At 33.5% G+C, this 5,495-nt stretch overlaps 1 long non-coding RNA gene across 1 annotated transcript; it reads right to left on the bottom strand.

Moving 5' to 3' along the window:
* Nucleotides 1–490: 490 nt before the first annotated feature.
* Nucleotides 491–4,642, bottom strand: LOC116108465. The gene is made up of 3 exons (XR_004124644.1): nucleotides 4,469–4,642; nucleotides 4,325–4,392; nucleotides 491–1,943 (listed from the first exon to the last, which is right to left on the bottom strand). It is a non-coding gene; the product is annotated as an uncharacterized LOC116108465 (long non-coding RNA).
* Between the last annotated feature and the right edge of the window lie 853 nt (nucleotides 4,643–5,495).

A 5,495-nucleotide genomic window follows, 5' to 3' on the forward strand; every position in this document is an offset into this window, starting at 1 on the left:
AATTATGGTTGTTAAACATTAACAGTTATCCACTAGTCCGGTTCAGAATCTTGTAGGAAAAAGTAATTTCTGTACTGGGCAGGAGTCTGTAAATGATAAACATGTTTCGTTGGGAGAGATTTGATGTTGTTGATAGGTTGAAGCATATAGAATTGTATTTGGTAGAAATTATTCACGCTTTGGTTAATTTCTGACGAATGCAGTTGAGTTATATGCTGATTCAGTTGTTTTGTTTTTAGTATTTTGGTCGTTGGTTGTGTATGAGTAGGTTGTCTGTTATAGGGTTGTGAATTCATGATAATGACCTTAATGTAACTTATTTTGAATGTTTTTAGTATATATTATCGTCACACTGGTTGTAGATGGAATTTTAGATATGCATTTCATTTGAGATTTGAATTTTGATGTCTTTTGGTATGTTTGGTATTACATATACATATGCATTCAAATGAGTAGTTGAGATATGTATAAACAAAAGGCAAATATATTTATAAACAAAAGGCAATCTTTATCAAGAACATCAGCTAAAATCAATCTTTAACAATTAACATATTTATGAACAAAAGGCAAATATAATCTTCGTACATAAAGCTTAGTATTTGAACCACACATAATGACAATTAACATTCATAGTGCGTTCCTCCAAGGATGTTGACAAGGAGGAGACTGTTGAGAAATTCTTCATCATGGTGTAGGGGGTGGACGTTGACTGGAGGAGGAGGAGGAGACTATTGAGAAGTTCTTCATCATGCTGAAAAATTGTCATGCGTTCCCCAAGGATATCAATCGTTTCTTCTATTCTTGATGCGAACGAGTTGAAATCACTTTGCAACTGATCCAGTTGTTCCTGCATTTTCCTGTCAATACGTGAAAAACACTCCTTTTGATACTTTTCGATCCACTCAAATATGCTTACTATTTCATCTAAAATATGAGAAGACATATTTTGTATATTCTGAGATGATCCAGGTTCATTACTCGTTCTTCTTCTTTTGCGCACATAGACTTGTTCTTCATTTACCCCTTCTAGAACACTGACACCTTCCTGAATCGTTGCATCTCCCTCCATTTCATCCTAATCACAAACCATTCTCCTGCCATATTCTTTTTAATCAAACCCATTTTACACAATGTCACATCCCCCAACAAATTATTTGCAGAAAACTTAATCTTATTTGCTTCATCATTAGGGGTGATCTGAATACACAAGTTCTCACATATTAATGTAACAAGCATCCCCCACTATATTTCTCCTTTTTCTGCTTGAACCTCTCCCAACTTCTTAATCAATAACTTCACTGAATTTACTTGTCTCCCTCCTATTGCTACTTCCATGAACATTAAATCCTTAACCGTCACATTTCCATTTGTCTCTTTCCAACCATTAAATGTGTAAGTCATATATCTGTGAAATACTCTCATAGCGGGATTCTTTAACTTTGTAGATTTACACCTATGTGGATGGTAAATCCCTATCCTAGAAACAACCATCCAAGCTTGTCTGAAATCCCACGCTCTAGATATGTTATTCAAACCTTCAAAATCAAATCCTATCCAAGTTGCTAAATCTTGTGGTCTCACTACAAAGTTCTTATTCTTTAATCTAAAAAACATTGTATATGCCGAAAACTCATCAGTATCTGTCTCCACAACTTCCAAACTATCAAAAAACTCATAGATCAAATGCTTATATCCATCTTACCTAATACTCACCAATTGGTCCCATTTCAAATTATGAATCCAACCATTCATTTCATCAAATAAACCCAAACTTGTTATAAGTCCTAAATCCAAACTTCTTCCAAGGCAAATATATTTGTTCGACACCTCCTCGTATTGTTTTTTATATAGTAAGTCTCAAAATTGGATTCCAAATGACGATGTGCCTTCATGAGGAATGGTTGTATTTTTTGCTCTTACCATTTTCTGCTTTCTTCTAAAACCTGTATACATAAAAAATTCATCATCATAATCAGTCATAACTAAAGAAGTTTGAAAGATGCAAAAGTGTCAATAAGAATGGTAGGTAAAGATTCCTTCATTTCTATAATGTCTGAATATTACTTTTATGCATAGTTAAATATGCTTCTTTTACTGCTCTTATTATTTTTAAAATGGTAGGTGTTGCCTGACATCTTTAGATGCAGGTTTGTGTATTATTCCTTCATGTACCCACAACAAGCCTTATGAATTATGGCAGCAGTTTCAAAATCCACAGTTCCTTCAAGGAGGGAGGCAGCTGCATAAATCATACAAGCTATGCGAAAAGGTTTTAGCCAAGGAAATAGTGGAAATAATTTGTTTGATTAGCTCGCCTGCCTAATTGATCATTTGATCAAATTGTGCTTTCATTCAGGCCAGTCAAAAGCAAGGACAATTAATATCTCAATAGAATTCAGTACCTTAAAAAGGTTAATGCCATTAGGAATAATTATGCCTACTCAACAATCATTTACTGTTAGTCTACCAACAGATGATGTGAATCTCAACAAATCACTTTCCTCTAATATCTTTTCTACCTTAGATCTTCCTATGATATTAGGAATAGCTGATGAGGCTGAAATTATTTCATCTCTTCAGTGACCTAAAAAGGTACACTCTCCAGGTTATTGATCTTATAAATTCACCTGAAAGTGCTTTTTGACTTATTTTTCTGAATTCATTTCCAATAAATTTTTGGCTTTGTTTTTTAGTGTTTCACATTCACATCATACCATAACTTTGTTCCCAAGGAAAACATTTGATGTTGTTGAGAAGATATTGTGTCTGAAGTAAAGTTTCCTAACTTGCAAAAAATGGAGTGAATTAACCAAACCTTTATTATAGACATTTTGGACCTAATGAATTCTGATTTTGATAAGCATATGAAATTTTAGGTATAAGTCATGAATTGTGCCAATTTTGGTGATAATCTATGTAGACCATACCACTTAAGCTTCATCCCTTTGCCATGTTCTTTATAGACTGTTCTATTAGCTACCTAGATGGTTAATAAGATAAGCCATCATCATGTAAATGTTGAACTGCATATGAAAAATCAAGCTTACCTATCAACCTGAATATTTCCTATTATAATTCACTACATGCTAAAATGTTGTTGCTTCTATCCTTGATCAAATTATCACCTGAGTTTTGCTTTTACAAGTAACATAGATACGTTAAATATAAAATCAAATTTTAAAAGAGAAGTAACTTGGGAATTACATCATACCAGCTAAGCTATATTTTAAATCATCTTAAGACTGTAGCCAAAAAATTAATAACTGACATGATTATATTTTACAAGAAGATTCCAACCTCTCCTTTATGAAATCAAACTTCACCAACTTTTCAATCTCAAAATTCAAACTACAATTCATTTCACCCCCCACTTATTAAGAGATTAATGATAAATTATGCATGGATATTGCATAATCATAATCATAATCAAAACGTAATGGATACGTTGAATTTAAAATTAAAAAGCAAATGAAAAACAAAAGCAAAACACCAAAACATAAGTGCTTTTGTTATGCATAAAGAGGCTAGACATAGTATTCCTTGTGTGAACAAAGTGGAGCATGCCACCCTATGTGTTAGCTACCTCCAAATATGCAAATTAAAGTATCTTAAGTAAGTTATCAATATTGCCCTGGTTACCCTCATATGTTGTGGAGTCATAAGAGTTTATATAGCCTCTTACTCAAACATGTTAATCAACTCAAATCTCTAAAGAACATTCATTAAATACATAAAAGAGTAGGAATTTATACACCAAGACCTAATGCACATCAATCAGACAACTTCCTTAACACAAATTCACTAGTCTAATTTTTTCTAAAGTGAGATTCCTTCACACACTTACTCCCAAAAGCATCAACAAAAAATAAGAAATTTCAGCATTACTAAGAACGAGATGGAGGATTACTCATTCAGATTTTACATTACTCTATATGGGAAAACTTTATGTTCCTGATAACAATAGGCTATTCAGATTTTACATGCTACCATGATGCATACGCCAAAACGACAGAGATTAGGCTTTAAGGGATATGTACACAAACAGAAATGTGCTACCCAAGTTCCAAGTAACCAAGACTACATATCATGGGAAAAATTCAGGTTTCAATTATTTGTTTAGTGCAATTCATTCAAAATTTCGCATCAAAAAATACACATTAAAAAATGGCAGATGGCTTCAACGACAATATTAACACATTCATCAATTGCTTCCCATAATGGAATTGTCATAACCAATACTTCATACCTTAGCCACTCAACCTCAATCATCAATCAAACCCAATTAAACATGATGAACACAAACCAAATTAACTGAAACACTTACTTGAAAAATGGCAGATGGCTTCAACGACTTGGAGCGGCAGATGATGAACCAAGACAAAGGAGTGAACGCTATAAAACAAGCTCAATCATCAATCAAAACCAATAAAACGTGATGAATAGAAACCAAATAGACTAAAACACTTACAATAATAATGGCAAATGAGGAACTTGAAGAAGAATAGCGATAGATGAGAAACTTCGACGAAGAAGAAGAGCGGCAGATGAGAACTTCGATGAAGAAGAAGAGTGGTAGATGAGAACTTCGATGAAGAAAAAGACCAGAGATAAGGATAAAGACAAAGAAGAAGAGCGAAGAAGAAGAGTGGCTTACTGTTTTTTAAAATTAATTTGGGACCCAAATTTAATTTCATTTTAACATACTCATTAAACAATGGACGTCCATCTAATAAGGATGCCCGTCTATTAATCAAGGACGCTTGTCCATAAAATATGGATAGGCGTTCATAAATTTTGTTTTATAAATTTTTTTTTAATTTAAAGTATGGACGGGCGTCCATAAATTTTGTTTTATTATTATTATTTTTTATTTAAAGTATGGACGACCGTCCATTATATGTGGATGCCCGTCCATTATTCAGGGACGGTCGTCCATAACATATGAACGGGCGTCCCTAAAGTTTATTTATAATTTTTTTTAATTTAAAGTTTGGACGGGCGTCCATTACTTTGTTTTAAATATGTTTTTAATTTAACTATGGACAGGCATCCAGTATATGTGGACACCCGTCCATTTAGTATGGACCCCCATCCATTGAGTATGGACCCCCATCCATTGAATATGGACGGGAGACCATGATTTTTGTTTTCAAATTTTTTAAATTTAAACTATGGACGGGAGTCCATTATAGGTGGACACCCGTCCATTGTTCATTTCACATGGACAGGCGTCCACATATAATGGACTCCCACCCAATAACAGTTAACGACTATCTATAGTTGATGAACGGCCGTTCATTCGCAAAATATCTGTTAATGTGATACGTGACTGGTCTAAATTACGTGACACGTAATTCGGTGTAAGAATTTGGTACACAGTCTCGGTGTCTGTAGCATTATTGTATTTCTATAAGTGATTACATAATGTTTTGAAAAATTATTAGTGAAAGGATCAAATTTTCTTATCACCATTCACTTATTCAGGCACCATCATC

The sequence above is a fragment of the Pistacia vera genome, unplaced genomic scaffold (genome assembly GCF_008641045.1).
Source record: "Pistacia vera cultivar Batoury unplaced genomic scaffold, PisVer_v2 Contig1177, whole genome shotgun sequence".
Taxonomy (NCBI): domain Eukaryota; kingdom Viridiplantae; phylum Streptophyta; class Magnoliopsida; order Sapindales; family Anacardiaceae; genus Pistacia; species Pistacia vera.